General features: G+C 39.4%; 1 non-coding gene across 1 annotated transcript; it reads right to left on the bottom strand.

The window, feature by feature from the left end:
* Positions 1-1,351: 1,351 nt before the first annotated feature.
* LOC112804804 (small nucleolar RNA R71) lies at positions 1,352-1,459 on the bottom strand. The gene has a single exon (XR_003203422.1). It is a non-coding gene; the product is annotated as a small nucleolar RNA R71 (small nucleolar RNA).
* Between the last annotated feature and the right edge of the window lie 17,100 nt (positions 1,460-18,559).

Below are 18,559 nucleotides of genomic sequence, written 5' to 3'. Positions count from 1 at the left end.
TCAAAATGCCCAGTGAGGAAGGCAAACTGGCGTTTAAACGCCAGCCAGGCAAAAGGGTAGTGCTTTGGGTGTTAAACGCCAGAATGTGCACCATTCTGGGCGTTTAACGCCAGGATGGCACAAGAGGGAAGATTCTGTTTTCAATTCAAATTTTTTTCATGTTTTCAACATTTTTCAAAATCAAATCTTTTTCAAATCAAATCTTTTCAATCAAATCTTTTTCAAAATCAATTTCTTTCCATTTTCAAAAATACTTGCTAACAATTAATGATTTGATTCAACAACTCAAGTATGTTGCCTTTTCTGTTGAGAAGGGTTTAATGTTTGACTCATATCTTTTCTTGTTAGCCAAGTCATTAATTTTTCAAAATCAAATCTTTTTAAATTGTTTTTCAAATCATATCTTCTCAATCACATCTTTTTAAAACCATAACTTTTCAAATCATATATTTTAATCACATCTTTTTCAAAATAGTTTTCAATCATATCTTTTTGATTTCTAATTTCAAAATCTTTTTCAAAAATCACTTGATTTCTTTTCCACTCTTAGTTTTCGAAAATCAATTAGTATTTTTCAAAATGTTTTTAAAATCCTTTTAATTTATTTTCAAAAATTTCTTCCCCTCTTTTCACATCCTTCTATTTATGGACTAACACTCATCCTTAATGCACAATTCGAACATCATCTTTCTTGATAAGTTCGAATTTTCTACATCTTCATTCCATTTTTCTTTTCCTCTGACACCTCAAGGAATCTCTATACTGTGACATAGAGGATTCCATATTTTCTTGTTGTCTTCTCTTTCATATGAGCAGGAGCAAAGACAAAAGCATTCTTGTTGAGGCTGACCCTGAACCTGAAAGGACCGTGAAGCAAAAACTAAGAGAAGCTAAGGCACAACTCTCTGTAGAGGACCTAACAGAAATCTTCAAAGAAGAAGAACCCATGGCAGCCGAAAACAACAACAATGCCAACAATGCAAGGAAGATGCTGGGTGACTTTACTGCACCTACTCCCGACTTCTATGGGAGAAGCATCTCTATCCCTGCCATTGGAGCAAAAAACTTTGAGTTTAAGCCTCAATTAGTTTCTCTAATGCAACAGAATTGCAAGTTTCATGGACTTCCATTGGAAGATCCTCATCAGTTTTTAGCTGAATTCTTGCAAATCTGTGACACTGTCAAGACCAATGGGGTTGACCCTGAGGTCTACAGACTTATGCTATTCCCTTTTGCTGTAAGAGACATAGCTAGGATATGGTTGGACTCACAACCTAAAGAAAGCCTAAACTCTTAGGAAAAGCTAGTCAATGCCTTCTTGGCAAAGTTCTTTCCACCTCAAAAATTGAGTAAGCTTAGAGTGGAAGTCTAAACCTTCAGACAAAAGGAAGGTGAATCCCTCTATGAAGCTTGGGAAAGATACAAATAATTAATCAGAAAGTGTCCCTCTGACAAGCTTTCTGAATGGAGCATCATAGGTATTTTCTATGATGGTCTGTCTGAACTGTCCAAGATGTCATTGGATAGCTCTGCTGGAGGATCTCTTCATCTGAAGAAGACGCCTACAGAAGCTCAAGAACTAATTGAAATGGATGCAAATAACCAATTCATGTACACTTCTGAAAGGAATCCTGTGAACAATGGGAGAAATCAGAAGAAAGGAGTTCTTGAGATTGATACTCTGAATGCCATATTGGCTCAGAACAAGATATTGACTCAGCAAGTCAATTTGATTTCTCAAAGTCTGTCTGGAATGCAAGCTACACCAGGCAGTACTAAGGACGCTTCATCTGAAGAAGAAGCTTATGATCCTGAGAACCCTTCAATGGAAGAGGTGAATTACATGGGAGAACCCTATGGAAACACCTATAATCCTTCATGGAGAAATCATCCAAATCTTTCATGCAAGGATCAACAGAGACCTCAACAAGGTTTCAACAATAATAATGGTGGAAGAAACAGGTTTAGCAATAGCAAGCCTTTTCCATCATCTTCTCAGCAACAGACAGAGAATTCTAAACAGAACCACTCTGACTTAGCAACCATGGTCTCTGATCTAATCAAAACCACTCAAAGTTTCATGACTGAAACAAGGTCCTCCATTAGAAATTTGGAGGCACAAGTGGGTCAGCTGAGCAAGAAAATTACTGAACTCCCTCCTAGTACTCTTCCAAGCAATACAGAAGAAAATCCAAAAGGAGAGTGCAAGGCCATCAACATGGCCGAATTTGGAGAGGAGGGAGAGGCAGTGAACGCCACTGAGGAAGACCTCAATGGACGTCCACTGGCCTCCAATGAGTTCCCTAATGAGGAACCATGGGAATCTAAGGCTCCCACTGAGACCATAGAGATTCCATTGAATTTACTTCTGCCATTCATGAGCTCTGATGAGTATTCTTCCTCTGAAGAGGATGAGTATGTCACTGAAGAGCAAGTTGCTAAATACCTTGGAGCAATCATGAAGCTAAATGACAAGTTATTTGGTAATGAGACTTGGGAGGATGAACCCCCTTTGCTCACCAAAGAATTGGATGACTTGTCTTGGCAGAAACTACCTCAAAAGAGACAAGATCCTGGGAAGTTCTCAATACCTTGTGCCATAGGCACCATGACCTTCAAGAAGGCCTTGTGTGACCTAGGGTCAAGTGTAAACCTCATGCCTCTCTCTGTAATGGAGAAGCTAGGGATCTTTGAGGTGCAAGCTGCAAAAATCTCACTAGAGATGGAAGACAATTCAAGAAAACAAGCTTATGGACTTGTAGAGGATGTTCTGGTAAAAGTTGAAGACCATTACATCCCTGTTGATTTCATAGTCCTAGAGACTGGGAAGTGCATGGATGAATCCATCATCTTTGGCATACCTTTCCTAGCCACAGCAAAGGCTGTGATTGATGTTGACAGAGGAGAATTGATCATTCAAGTGAATGAAGAATCCCTTGTGTTTAAGGCTTAAGGATATCCCTCTGTAACCATGGAGAGGAAGCATGAAGAGCTTCTCTCAAAACAGAGCCAAACAGAGCCCCCACAGTCAAACTCTAGGTTTGGTGTTGGGAGGCCACAACCAACTTCTAAATTTGGTGTTGAACCCCCACAATCAAACTTTAAGTTTGGTGTTGGGAGGTTCCAACATTGCTCTGAGCATATGTGAGGCTCCATGAGAGCCCACTGTCAAGCTACTGACATTAAAGAAGCACTTGTTGGGAGGCAACCCAATGTTCTATTTTATCTATTTTCCTTTGTTATTTTATGTTTTCTGTAGGTTCATGATCATGAGAAGTCACAAAATCAGTTGAAAAAGCAAAAACAGAATGAAAAATAGAAAGAAAAACAGCACACCTTAGAGGAGAACTTGCTCGCGTTTAAATGCCAGTGAAGCTAGCAAATGGGCGTTTAACGCCCAGTCTGGCACCATTCTGGGCGTTTAACGCCAGAAAGGGGCACCAGACTGGCGTTAAACGCCAGGAAAGGGCAAGAAGTTGGCGTTAAACGCCAGAAATGGGCACCAGCCCGGTGTTTAACGCCAGAATTGGCATAGAGAGCATTTTTGCTTGCCACTTGGTGCAGGGATGACTTTTCCTTGACACCTCAGGATCTGTGGACCCCACAGGATCCCCACCTACCCCACCACTCTCTCTCTTCTTTACCCATTCACCAATCACCTCAACACCTCTTCCCCAAAAACCCTTCACCTATCAAATCCCATCTTTCTCTTCACCTGTCACATCCATCCTTCATAAAACTCTAGCTACCTCACCTTTCAAATTCAAACCACTTTCCCTCCCAAACCCACACTCCCATAACCGAACCCTACCCCTCTCTCCACCCCTATATAAACCCATCTTCACTCCTTCATTTTCACACAACCTAAATACTACTTCTCCCCCTTTGGCCGAACCACAAAGCCATCTCCATCTCCTCTATTTCTTCTTCTACTACTCTCTTATTTCTTCTTTTGCTCGAGGACGAGCAAATCTTTTAAGTTTGGTGTGGTAAAAGCATTGTTTTTTTGTTTTTCCATAACCATTTATGGCATTCAAGGCCAGAGAAACCTCTAGAAAGAGGAAAGGGAAGGCAAAAGCTTCCACCTCCGAGTCATGAGAGATGGAGAGATTCATCTCAAGGGTGCATCAAGACCACTTCTATGAAGTTGTGGCCTTGAAGAAGGTGATCCCCGAGGTCCCTTTTAAACTCAAAAAGAGTGAATATCCGGAGATCCGACAAGAGATTCGAAGAAGAGGTTGGGAAGTTCTTACCAACCCCATTCAACAAGTCGGAATCTTAATGGTTCAAGAGTTCTATGCCAATGCATGGATCACCAAGAACCATGATCAAAGTGTGAACCCGGACCCAAAGAATTGGCTTACAATGGTTCGGGGGAAATACTTGGATTTTAGTCTGGAAAATGTAAGGTTAGCATTCAACTTGCCCATGATGCAAGGAGATGAACACCCATACACTAGAAGGGTCAACTTTGATCAAAGGTTGGACCAAGTCCTCACAGTCATTTGTGAAGAGGGAGCCCAATGGAAGAGAGATTCAAGAGGAAAGCCAGTTCAATTGAGAAGGCATGACCTCAAGCCCGTAGCTAGGGGATGGTTGGAGTTTATCCAACGCTCAATCATTCCCACTAGCAACCGGTCCGAAGTTACTATAGACCGGGCCATCATGATTAATAGCATCATGATTGGAGAAGAAATAGAAGTTCATGAGGTTATAGCCCAAGAACTTTATAAGGTGGCAGACAAGTCCTCTACCTTGGCAAGGTTAGCCTTTCCTCATCTCATTTGTCATCTCTGTTATTCAGTTGGAATTGACATAGAGGGAGACATCCCCATTGATAAGGACAAGCCCATCACTAAGAAAAGGATGGAGCAAACAAGAGATCCCTCTCATCATGAAATCCCTGAGATGCCTCAAGGGATGCACTTTCCTCCACAAAACTATTGGGAGCAAATCAATACCTCCCTAGGAGAATTGAGTTCCAACATGGACAACTAAGGGTGGAGCACCAAGAACATTCCATCCTCCTCCATGGAATTAGAGAAGATCAAAGAATCATGAGAGAGGAGCAACAAAGGCAAGGAAGAGACATGAGGAGCTCAAGCACTCCATAAGATCTTCAAGAGGAAGAACAAGCCGCCATCACTAAGGTGGACCCGTTCTTTAATCTCCTTGTTCTTTATTTTTCTGTTTTTCAAAAAATCATGCTTATGTTTATCTATGTTTGTGTCTTTTGATCATTAGTGTCTTAGTGTCTATGCCTTAAAGTTATGAATGTCCTATGAATCCATCACCTTTCTTGAATGAAAAATGTTCTTAATTGAAAAAGAGAAGAATTGCATGAATTTAAATTTTATAACAGACTAATTATTTTGATGTGGTGGCAATATTTTGGTTTCTGAATGTATGCTTAAACAGTGCATAAATCTTTTGAATTTGTTGTTCATGAATGTTGGCTCTTGAAAGAATGATGAAAAAGGAGACATGTTACTGAGGATCTGAAAAATCATAAAAATGATTCTTGAAGCAAGAAAACGCATTGAATACAAAAAAAAATGAAAATGAGAGAGAAAAACAAAAAACAAAAGAAAAAGAGAAAAGAAAAAAAGAAATAAAGTTGTGATCCAAGGCAAAAAGAGTGTGCTTAAGAACCCTGGACACCTCTAATTGGGGACTCTAGCAAAGCTGAGTCACAATCTGAAAAGGTTCACCCAGTTATGTGTCTGTGGTATGTATGTATCCGGTGGTAATACTGGAAGACAGAGTGCTTTGGGCCACGGCCAAGACTCATAAAGTAGCTGTGTTCAAGAAACATCATACTTAACTAGGAGAATCAATAACACTATCTGGATTCTGAGTTCCTATAGAAGCCAATCATTCTGAATTTCAAAGGATAGAGTGAGATGCCAAAACTATTCAGAGGCAAAAAAACTAAAGCCCCGCTCATCTAATTAATACTGATCTTCATAGATGTTTTTGGAGTTCATTGCATATTCTCTTCTTTTTATCTTATTTGATTTTCAGTTGCTTGGGGACAAGCAACAATTTAAGTTTGGTGTTGTGATGAGCGGATAATTTATACGCATTTTGGCATTGTTTTTAGTATGTTTTTAGTATGTTTTAGTTAGTTTTTAGTATATTTTTATTAGTTTTTAGTTAAAATTCACTTTTATGGACTTTACTATGAGTTTGTGTGTTTTTCTGTGATTTCAGGTATTTTCTGGCTGAAATTGAGGGACCTGAGCAAAAATCTGATTCAGAGGCTGAAAAGGACTGCAGATGCTGTTGGATTCTGACCTCCCTGCACTCAAAGTGGTTTTCTGGAGCTACAGAAGTCCAATTGGCGCGCTCTCAATGGCGTTGGAAAGTAGACATCCTGGGCTTTCCAGCAATATATAATAGTCTATACTTTTCCCGAGATTTAATGGCCCAAACCGGCATCCCAAATCAGCTCAAAACTGCCCGGCGCTAAACGCCGGAACTGGCACAAGAATGGGAGTTAAACGCCCAAACTGGCACAAAAGCTGGCGTTTAACTCCAAGAAAAGTCTCTACACGAAAATGCTTCAATGCTCAGCCCAAGCACACACCAAGTGGGTCCGGAAGTGGATTTTTATGTCATTTACTCATCTCTGTAAACCCTAGGCTACTAGTTCTCTACAAATAGGACCTTTTACTATTGTATTTTTATCTTTTGATCACTTTAGATCTTAGATCAGATCTTGGTTCTTCTGATTCCCTCTCTGGGGCCGAAGCCAATGATCACGACTATCACTTATGTATTTTCAACGGTGGAGTTTCTACACACCATAGATTAAGGTGTGGAGCTCTGCTGTACCTCGAGTATTAATGCAATTACTATTGTTCTTCTATTCAATTCAGCTTATTCTTGTTCTAAGATATTCATTTGCACCCAAGAACATGATGAATGTGATGATTATGTGATGCTCATCATCATTCGCACTTATGAACGAGTGCCTAACAACCACTTCTGTTCTACAAGCAAACAAGGCTTGAATGTTTATCTCTTGGATCCCTTGATCAGAATCTTTGTGGTATAAGCTAGAATTGATGGTGGCATTCAAGAGAATCCGGAAGGTCTAAACCTTGTCTGTGGTATTCTGAGTAGGATTCAATGATTGAATAACTGTGACGAGCTTCAAACTCGCGATTGTGGGGCGTTAGTGACAGACGCAAAAGAATCACTGGATTCTATTCCGACATGATCGAGAACCGACAGCTGAATAGCCGTGCCGTGACAGGGTGCGTTGAACATTTTCACTGAGAGGATGGGAGGTAGCCACTGACAACGGTGAAACCCTACATACAGCTTGCCATGGAAAGGAGTAAGAAGGATTGGATGAAGACAGTAGGAAAGCAGAAAGACGGAAGGGACAAAGCATCTCCATATGCTTATCTAAAATTCTCACCAATGAATTACATAAGTATCTCTATCTTTATCTTTATGTTTTATTCATACATCATCCATAACCATTTGAGTTTGCCTGACGAAGATTTACAAGGTGACCATAGCTTGCTTCATACCAACAATCTCCGTGGGATCGACCCTTACTCGCGTAAGGTTTATTACTTGGACGACCCAGTACACTTGCTGGTTAGTTGTGCGAAGTTGTGATAAATAGTTGAGATTGCAATTGAGCGTACCATGTTGATGGCGCCATTGATGATCACAATTTTGTGCACCAAGTTTTTGGCGCCGTTGCCGGGGATTGTTTGAGTTTGGACAACTGACGGCTCATCTTGTTGTTTAGATTAGGTATTTTTCTTCAGAGTTTTTAAGAATGAATTCTAGAGTTTCATGATGATCTGTTGAAATCTGGCTGGCTGTGAAGCCATGTCTAATCTTATTGGACCGAGGTTTCAACTTATAATCACAAGAGCTTGTTGATTTCTATCAATTTTGCTGTTGAGAGCAATGATCTGCTGAGGCTTGGCTGGCCATTGGCCATGTCTAGTGTTTTGGACCAGAGCTTTCTTTGAAAGCTTGGCTGGCTGTGAAGCCATGTCTAATTCCTGGACCGGAGCTTTAGACTAACATTGCATGATTCCTGGAATTCTTATTAAAAATTTTGAATCTCTTTATTTTCTTTCCCACATAATTTTCGAGAAATCAAAAAAAAATTTACAAAATCATAAAAACCAAAAACATTTTATGTTTCTTGTTGAGTCTAGAGTCTCATTTTAAGTTTGGCGTCAATTGCATGTTTTTGTTCTTCTTGCATTCATTCATATGTCTTAAGTGATCTTCAAGATGTTCTTGATGATTTACTTACTCTGATCTTTAATTCTCTTGTCTTGAGTATTTTTGTTGTTTGTCATATGCATTCTCAACTTGTTAGTGTCAGTAGTATACAAACTTCTAAGTTTGGTGTCCTGCATGCATTGTTTATTTGATTTTAGTTGCATTTTAATTATTACTCCTTATTAAAAATCCAAAAATATTTTTAATTTGTGTCTTTTCAAGTCAATAATACAGAGAATTGAAGATTCAGAATATACAGCAGAGGAATTACACAGAAAAAGCTGGGCGTTCAAAACGCCCAGCGAGGAAGGCAAACTGGCATTTAAACGCCAGCCAGGGTGCCTGGCTTGGCGTTTAACGCCCAAAAGGGTAGTGCTTTGGGCGTTAAACGCCAGAATGTGCACCATTTTGGGCGTTTAACGCCCGGATGGCACAAGAGGGAAGATTCTGTTTTCAATTCAAATTTTTTTCATGTTTTCAACATTTTTCAAAATCAAATCTTTTTCAAATCAAATCTTTTCAATCAAATCTTTTTCAAAATCAATTTCTTTCCATTTTTGAAAATACTTGCTAACAATTAATGATTTGATTCAACAACTCAAGTATGTTGCCTTTTCTGTTGAGAAGGGTTTAATGTTTGACTCATATCTTTTCTTGTTAGCCAAGTCATTAATTTTTCAAAATCAAATCTTTTTAAATTATTTTTCAAATCATATCTTCTCAATCACATCTTTTTAAAACCATAACTTTTCAAATCATATATTTTAATCACATCTTTTTCAAAATAGTTTTCAATCATATCTTTTTGATTTCTAATTTCAAAATCTTTTTCAAAAATCACTTGATTTCTTTTCCACTCTTAGTTTTCGAAAATCAATTAGTATTTTTCAAAATGTTTTTAAAATCCTTTTAATTTATTTTCAAAAATTTCTTCCCCTCTTTTCACATCCTTCTATTTATGGACTAACACTCATCCTTAATGCACAATTCGAGCTTCATCTTTCTTGATAAGTTCGAATTTTCTACATCTTCATTCCATTTTTCTTTTCCTTTGACACCTCAAGGAATCTCTATACTGTGACATAGAGGATTCCATATTTTCTTGTTGTCTTCTCTTTCATATGAGCAGGAGCAAAGACAAAAGCATTCTTGTTGAGGCTGACCCTGAACCTGAAAGGACCTTGAAGCAAAAACTAAGAGAAGCTAAGGCACAACTCTCTGTAGAGGACCTAACAGAAATCTTCAAAGAAGAAGAACCCATGGCAGCCGAAAACAACAACAATGCCAACAATGCAAGGAAGATGCTGGGTGACTTTACTGCACCTACTCCGACTTCTATGGGAGAAGCATCTCTATCCCTGCCATTGGAGCAAACAACTTTGAGTTTAAGCCTCAATTAGTTTCTCTAATGCAACAGAATTGCAAGTTTCATGGACTTCCATTGGAAGATCCTCATCAGTTTTTAGCTGAATTCTTGCAAATCTGTGACACTGTCAAGACCAATGGGGTTGACCCTGAGGTCTACAGACTTATGCTATTCCCTTTTGCTGTAAGAGACAGAGCTAGGATATGGTTGGACTCACAACCTAAAGAAAGCCTGAACTCTTGGGAAAAGCTAGTCAATGCCTTCTTGGCAAAGTTCTTTCCACCTCAAAAATTGAGTAAGCTTAGAGTGGAAGTCCAAACCTTCAGACAAAAGGAAGGTGAATCCCTCTATAAAGCTTGGGAAAGATACAAATAATTAATCAGAAAGTGTCCCTCTGACATGCTTTCTGAATGGAGCATCATAGGTATTTTCTATGATGGTCTGTCTGAACTGTCCAAGATGTCATTGGATAGCTCTGCTGGAGGATCTCTTCATCTGAAGAAGACGCCTACAGAAGCTCAAGAACTAATTGAAATGGATGCAAATAACCAATTCATGTACACTTCTGAAAGGAATCCTGTGAACAATGGGAGAAATCAGAAGAAAGGAGTTCTTGAGATTGATACTCTGAATGCCATATTGGCTCAGAACAAGATATTGACTCAGCAAGTCAATTTGATTTCTCAAAGTCTGTCTGGAATGCAAGCTACACCAGGCAGTACTAAGGACGCTTCATCTGAAGAAGAAGCTTATGATCCTGAGAACCCTTCAATGGAAGAGGTGAATTACATGGGAGAACCCTATGGAAACACCTATAATCCTTCATGGAGAAATCAACCAAATCTTTCATGGAAGGATCAACAATAATAATGGTGGAAGAAACAGTTTTAGCAATGGCAAGCCTTTTCCATCATCTTCTCAGCAACAGACAGAGAATTCTAAGCAGAACCACTCTGACTTAGCAACCATGGTCTCTGATCTAATCAAAACCACTCAAAGTTTCATGACTGAAACAAGGTCCTCCATTAGAAATTTGGAGGCACAAGTGGGTCAGCTGAGCAAGAAAATTACTGAACTCTCTCCTAGTACTCTTCCAAGCAATACAGAAGAAAATCCAAAAGGAGAGTGCAAGGCCATCAACATGGCCGAATTTGGAAAGGGGGGAGAGGCAGTGAACGCCACTGAGGAAGACCTCAATAGACATCCACTGGCCTCCAATGAGTTCCCTAATGAGGAACCATGGGAATCTGAGGCTCCTACTAAGACCATAGAGATTCCATTGGATTTACTTCTGCCATTCATGAGCTCTGATGAGTATTCTTCCTCTGAAGAAGATGAGTATGTCACTGAAGAGCAAGTTGCTAAATACCTTGGAGCAATCATGAAGCTAAATGACAAGTTATTTGGTAATGAGACTTAGGAGGATGAACCCCCTTTGCTCACCAAAGAATTGGATGACTTGTCTAGGCAGAAACTACCTCAAAAGAGACACTATCCTGGGAAGTTCTCAATACCTTGTGCCATAGGCACCATGACCTTCAAAAAGGCCTTGTGTGACCTAGGGTCAAGTGTAAACCTCATGCCTCTCTCTGTAATGGAGAAGCTAGGGATCTTTAAGGTGCAAGCTGCAAAAATCTCACTAGAGATGGCAGACAATTCAAGAAAACAAGCTTATGGACTTGTAGAGGATGTTCTGGTAAAAGTTGAAAACCATTACATCCCTGCTGATTTCATAGTCCTAGAGACTGGGAAGTGCATGGATGAATCCATCATCCTTGGCAGACCTTTCCTAGCCACAGCAAAGGCTGTGATTGATGTTGACAGAGGAGAATTGATCATTCAAGTGAATGAAGAATCCCTTGTATTTAAGGCTCAAGGATATCCTTCTGTAACCATGGAGAGGAAGCATGAAGAGCTTCTCTCAAAACAGAGCCAAACAGAGCCCCACAGTCAAACTCTAAGTTTGGTGTTGGGAGGCCACAACCAACTTCTAAATTTGGTGTTGAACCCCCACAATCAAACTCTAAGTTTGGTGTTGGGAGGTTCCAACATTGCTCTGAGCATATGTGAGGCTCCATGAGAGCCCACTATCAAGCAACTGACATTAATGAAGCGCTTGTTGGGAGGCAACCCAATGTTCTATTTTATCTATTTTACTTTGTTATTTTATGTTTTCTGTAGGTTGATGATCATGAGAAGTCACAAAATCAGTTGAAAAAGCAAAAACAGAATAAAAAATAGAAAGAAAAACAGCACACCTTAGAGGAGAACTTGCTGGCGTTTAAATGCCAGTGAAGCTAGCAAATGGGCGTTTAACGCCCAGTCTGGCACCATTCTGGGCGTTTAACGTCAGAAAGGGGCACCAGACTGGCGTTAAACGCCAGGAAAGGGCAAGAAGTTGGCGTTAAACGCCAGAAATGGGCACCAGCCCGGCGTTTAATGCCAGAATTGGCACAGAGAGCATTTTTGCTTGCCACTTGGTGCAGGGATGACTTTTCCTTGACACCTCAGGATCTGTGGACCCCACAGGATCCCCACCTACCCCACCACTCTCTCTCTTCTTTACCCATTCACCAATCACCTCAACACCTCTTCCCCAAAAACCCTTCACCTATCAAATCCCGTCTTTCTCTTCACCACTCACATCCATCCTTCATAAAACTCCACCTACCTCGCCATTCAAATTCAAACCACTTTCCCTCCCAAACCCACACTCCCATAACCGAATCCTACCCCTCTCTCCACCCCTATATAAACCCATCTTCACTCCTTCATTTTCACACAATCTAAACACTACTTCTCCCCCTTTGGCCGAACCACAAAGCCATCTCCATCTCATTTATTTCTTCTTCTTCTACTCTCTTCTTTCTTCTTTTGCTCGAGGACGAGCAAATCTTTTAAGTTTGGTGTGGTAAAAGCATTGCTTTTTGTTTTTCCATAACCATTTATGGTATTCAAGGCCAGAGAAACCTCTAGAAAGAGGAAAGGGAAGGCAAAAGCTTCCACCTCCGAGTCATGGGAGATGGAGAGATTCATCTCAAGGGTGCATCAAGACCACTTCTATGAAGTTGTGGCCTTGAAGAAGGTGATCCCCGAGGTCCCTTTTAAACTCAAAAAGAGTGAATATCCGGAGATCCGACATGAGATTCGAAGAAGAGGTTGGGAAGTTCTTACCAACCCTATTCAACAAGTCAGAATCTTAATGGTTCAAGAGTTTTATGCCAATACATGGATCACCAAGAACCATGATCAAAGTGTGAACCCGGACCCAAAGAATTGGCTTACAATGGTTCGGGGGAAATACTTGGATTTTAGTCCGGAAATTGTAAGGTTGGCATTCAACTTGCCCATGATGCAAGGAGATGAACACCCATACACTAGAAGGGTCAACTTTGATCAAAGGTTGGACCAAGTCCTCACAGTCATTTGTGAAGAGGGAGCCCAATGGAAGAGAGATTCAAGAGGAAAGCCAGTTTAATTGAGAAGGCATGACCTCAAGTCCGTAGATAGGGGATGGTTGGAGTTTATCCAATGCTCAATCATTCCCACTAGCAACAGGTCCGAAGTTACTATAGACAGGGCCATCATGATTAATAGCATCATGATTAGAGAAGAAATAGAAGTTCATGAGGTTATAGCCCAAGAACTTTATAAGGTGGCAGACAAGTCCTCTACCTTGGCAAGGTTAGCCTTTCCTCATCTCATTTGTCATCTCTGTTATTCAGTTGGAATTGACATAGAGGGAGACATCCCCATTGATGAGGACAAGCCCATCACTAAGAAAAGGATGGAGCAAACAAGAGATCCCTCTCATCATGAAATCCCTGAGATGCCTCAAGGGATGCACTTTCCTCCACAAAACTATTGGGAGCAAATCAATACCTCCTTAGGAGAATTGAGTTCCAACATGGGACAACTAAGGGTGGAGCACCAAGAATATTCCATCCTCCTCCATGAAATTAGAGAAGATCAAAGAATCATGAGAGAGGAGCAACAAAGGCAAGGAAGAGACATGAGGAGCTCAAGCACTCCATAAGATCTTCAAGAGGAAGAACAAGCCGCCATCACTAAGGTGGACCCGTTCTTTAATCTCCTTGTTCTTTATTTTTCTGTTTTTCAAAAAATCATGCTTATGTTTATCTATGTTTGTGTCTTTTGATCATTAGTGTCTTAGTGTCTATGCCTTAAAGTTATAAATGTCCTATGAATCCATCACCTTTCTTGAATGAAAAATGTTCTTAATTGAAAAAGAGAAGAATTAAATGAATTTTAAATTTTATAACAGACTTATTTTGATGCGGTGGCAATATTTTGGTTTCTGAATGTATGCTTAAACAGTGCATAAATCTTTTGAATTTGTTGTTCATGAATGTTGGCTCCTGAAAGAATGATGAAAAAGGAGACATGTTACTGAGGATTTGAAAAATCATAAAAATGATTCTTGAAGAAAGAAAAAGCACTGAATACAAAAAAAATGAAAATGAGAGAGAAAAACGAAAAACAAAAGAAAGAGAGAAAAGAAAAAAAAAGAAATAAAGATGTGATCCAAGGCAAAAAGAGTGTGCTTAAGAACCCTGGACACCTCTAATTGGGGACTCTAGCAAAGCTGAGTCACAATCTGAAAAGGTTCACCCAGTTATGTGTCTGTGGCATGTATGTATCCGGTGGTAATACTGGAAGACAGAGTGCTTTGGGCCACGGCCAAGACTCATAAAGTAGCTGTGTTCAAGAAACATCATACTTAACTAGGAGAATCAATAACACTATCTGGATTCTGAGTTCCTATAGAAGCCAATCATTCTGAATTTCAAAGGATAGAGTGAGATGCCAAAACTATTTAGAGGCAAAGAAACTAAAGCCCCGCTCATCTAATTAATACTGATCTTCATAGATGTTTTTGGAGTTCATTGCATATTCTCTTCTTTTTATCTTATTTGATTTTCAGTTGCTTGGGGACAAGCAACAATTTAAGTTTGGTGTTGTGATGAGCGGATAATTTATACGCTTTTTGGCATTATTTTTAGTATGTTTTTAGTATGTTTTAGTTAGTTTTTAGTATATTTTTATTAGTTTTTAGTTAAAATTCACTTTTATGGACTTTACTATGAGTTTGTGTGTTTTTCTGTGATTTCAGCTATTTTCTGGCTGAAATTGAGGGACCTGAGCAAAAATCTGATTCAGAGGCTGAAAAGGACTGCAGATGCTGTTGGATTCTGACCTCCCTGCACTCAAAGTGGATTTTCTGGAGCTACAGAAGTTCAATTAGCGCGCTCTCAACGGCGTTGGAAAGTAGACATCCTGGGCTTTCCAGCAATATATAATAGTCCATACTTTTCCCGAGATTTGATGGCCTAAACCGGCGTCCCAAATCAGCTCAAGACTGCCCGGCATTAAACGCCGGAACTAGCACAAGAATGGGAGTTAAACGCCCAAACTGGCACAAAAGCTGGCGTTTAACTCCAAGAAAAGTCTCTACACGAAAATGCTTTAATGCTCAGCCTAAGCACACACCAAGTGGGCCCGGAAGTGGATTTTTATGTCATTTACTCATCTCTGTAAACCCTAGGCTACTAGTTCTCTACAAATAGGACCTTTTACTATTGTATTTTTATCTTTTGATCACTTTAGATCTTAGATCAGATCTTGGTTCTTCTGGTTCCCTCTCTGGGGCCGAAGCCAATGATCACGACTATCACTTATGTATTTTCAACGGTGGAGTTTCTACACACCATAGATTAAGGTGTGGAGCTCTGCTGTACCTCGAGTATTAATGCAATTACTATTGTTCTTCTATTCAATTCATCTTATTCTTGTTCTAAGATATTCATTTGCACCCAAGAACATGATGAATGTGCTGATTATGTGACGCTCATCATCATTCTCACTTATGAACGAGTGCCTGACAACCACTTCTGTTCTACAAGCAAACAAGGCTTGAATGTTTATCTCTTGGATCCCTTGATCGGAATCTTCGTGGTATAAGCTAGAATTGATGGCGGCATTCAAGAGAATCCGGAAGGTCTAAACCTTGTCTGTGGTATTCTGAGTAGGATTCAATGATTGAATGACTGTGACGAGCTTCAAACTCGCGATTGTGGGGCGTTAGTGACAGACGCAAAAGAATCACTAGATTCTATTCCGATATGATCGAGAACCGACAGCTGAATAGTCGTGCCGTGACAGGGTGCGTTGAACATTTTCACTGAGAGGATGGGAGGTAGCCACTGACAACGGTGAAACCCTACATACAGCTTGCCATGGAAAGGAGTAAGAAGGATTGGATGAAGACAGTAGGAAAGCAGAAAGACGGAAGGGACAAAGCATCTCCATACGCTTATCTGAAATTCTCACCAATGAATTACATAAGTATCTCTATCTTTATCTTTATGTTTTATTCATACATCATCCATAACCATTTGAGTTTGCCTGACTAAGATTTACAAGGTGACCATAGCTTGCTTCATACCAACAATCTCCGTGGGATCGACCCTTACTCGCGTAAGGTTTATTACTTGGACGACCCAGTACACTTGCTGGTTAGTTGTGCGAAGTTGTGATAAATAGTTGAGATTGCAATTGAGCGTACCATGTTGATGGCGCCATTGATTATCACAATTTCGTGCACCAGCATGATTTTTATTTTTATTTTTTGAAAAAATTTGATTTTTGAAAAGTTGACAACTAAGATATGATAAGATAAAATTTTAAAATTGAAATCTAAATTTTTATTGTTACTTTTAAAAAATTATAGTTGAAATTAGTTAGAAAAGATATTTTTTATTTTTTTTATTTTATGATGAAAGAGAAAAACACAAAAAAGATCAAAAATTGAAAAAAGAACTTAAAAATTTTGGAGAGAAACACCAATGGACACCAAACTTAAAATTTTAAGATCAAAACACATGTAAGACTCAAGAACACTTTGAAGACTCACAAGATCACAGAACAAAATTTAAAGACTCAAAGAACTCAAGAACATATGAAGAACACCAAACTTAAAACTTTTAGAAAACCAAAACAAAATTTTCAAAAATCCAAAGAAAATAAATAAGAAAACACTAAACTAAAAAATTGAAACAAGAATTAAACAAAGAAACTATTTAAAAAAAATTTTGAAAAGAAAACTCAAAAGGACGAAGATTTCAACAAGAACAAAAATTAAACAAAGAAAAGAAAAATATTTTTGAAAAAAACTTTTGAAATTTTCAAAAATTTAAGGAAGAAGAAAATAAAAATAAAACACTTTAATCAAAGTTATACTCTTGCCAAAAATCAAAGACTCAACAAGAACATAAATTGAACAAAGAAAAGAAAAATATTTTTGAAAAGGTTTTTTAAAATTTTTTTGAAAATTAAGAAGAAGAAGAAAATCAAAATCATGGACTTAAGAAAAATAAAAATTACCTGATCTAGAGAGCAAGACAATCCGGCAGTTTGCCCAAACTCAACAATCCCCGGCAACGGTGCCAAAAATTTGGTGTGAGTGTACACAAAACCCACACTATTTCGTACAGCAGCAGTACTAGCAAGTGTTCTGGGTCGTCCAAGTAATACCTGAGCGAGTCAGGGTCGATCCCACGAGGTTTGTGGCTTGAAGCAAGCTATGGTTGTCTTGCAGGTCTTAGTCAGGCGGAATTAGAAGTTGTTGGATTAAGAAGTTTGCTTTTAGGAATTATATGTTGGGAATAGAGTTGAGACTTGAGAGTTTGAGTTGCTTTGTCTTTCTCAGTTAACTCTGGTACTACTGTCTTCTTTGCTTGTGCATGATCTTCTTCTATGGCAGGTTGTAAGTGATCAAAGCCATTGCCCGTGGTCATTGATCTCCTCTGCTACAGAATGAACACGGCCGTGGCCATTGGCCGTGGTTACTCAATCTGACGAAGGGTGAAGCACATAGTAGTCCATTCTCTTGGCGATCCTACTCAAAACACCACAGACAAGGTCGAATCTTTCGGATCAGAGAAAGCTGCTTCTTTGGATTCTAGCCTATACCATAGAGACCCTAACCTCCACAGAAATTGGCTGAACTAGTGTCTCGAGAAGTCTCCAACGAAGTCGTGGATTAACCGTCTGACAGAAGTATAAACAAAGTTATTGGCTCATGCTTTTCTTCCAAGTACTCACACGAACCCAAGTAGACGCGGGTGCTTGTCAGGCACGTTCGTCTTAATGTGATGAACAGAGCTAATTGGTTAGATCATCCTATTTACCACGATGAAGATCGGGATATACATCTTAGAGATAGATCAAACACGGATCGAAGAAGAAACAATAATACTCTTATTAATTCATAGGACTCAGCAGGGCTCCTCCCCTCAACCTAGGATGTTTAGAAACTCATACTGAAGTAAAAATAATGGAAAAAATGGGTATGATGCTCTTCTAAATCGAAGAGTGTGAAACAGTTTGTGAATTACATGAATCTAATCCCTTAAATACTAAACAAATGACTAATAAGGGTAAAACAGTCTATTTAGTGCTAAAATCCACTTCTAGGGCCCACTTGGTGAGTGTTTGGGCTGAGCTTTGATGAGATCCACATGCTATGAGACTCCTTGGGTGTGGAACACTAGCTAGGGGGTCCTCTCTGGGCCTTTGGACGCTGGGCTCTGCTCTTTGGGCGCTGGACACCTGGAAGGAGGCAGGAAGCAGGCTTTGGATGCCAGTTTTGAGCCTTTTAATCCAAAGCAAAGTATAAACTATTATATATTCTTGGAAAGCTCAGAAAGTCAGCTTTCCATAGCCATTGAGAGTGCTCTATTTGGACTTCTATAGCCCCAGAAAAGTTCTTCCAAATGCAGGCAGATCAGATCTAGACAGCATCTGTAGTGCTTTCTCTGTCTCTGAATCAGACTTCTACTCCAGCTCTTCAATTTCAACAAGAAAATACCTGAAATTGTACAAAAATACAAAATCTCATAGTAGAATCTA

The sequence above is a fragment of the Arachis hypogaea genome, chromosome 5 (assembly GCF_003086295.3).
Source record: "Arachis hypogaea cultivar Tifrunner chromosome 5, arahy.Tifrunner.gnm2.J5K5, whole genome shotgun sequence".
Classification (NCBI taxonomy): Eukaryota; Viridiplantae; Streptophyta; class Magnoliopsida; order Fabales; family Fabaceae; genus Arachis; species Arachis hypogaea.
Note: the sequence above shows the minus strand (reverse complement) of the source record. Positions and strands in the feature narration are given on the sequence as shown.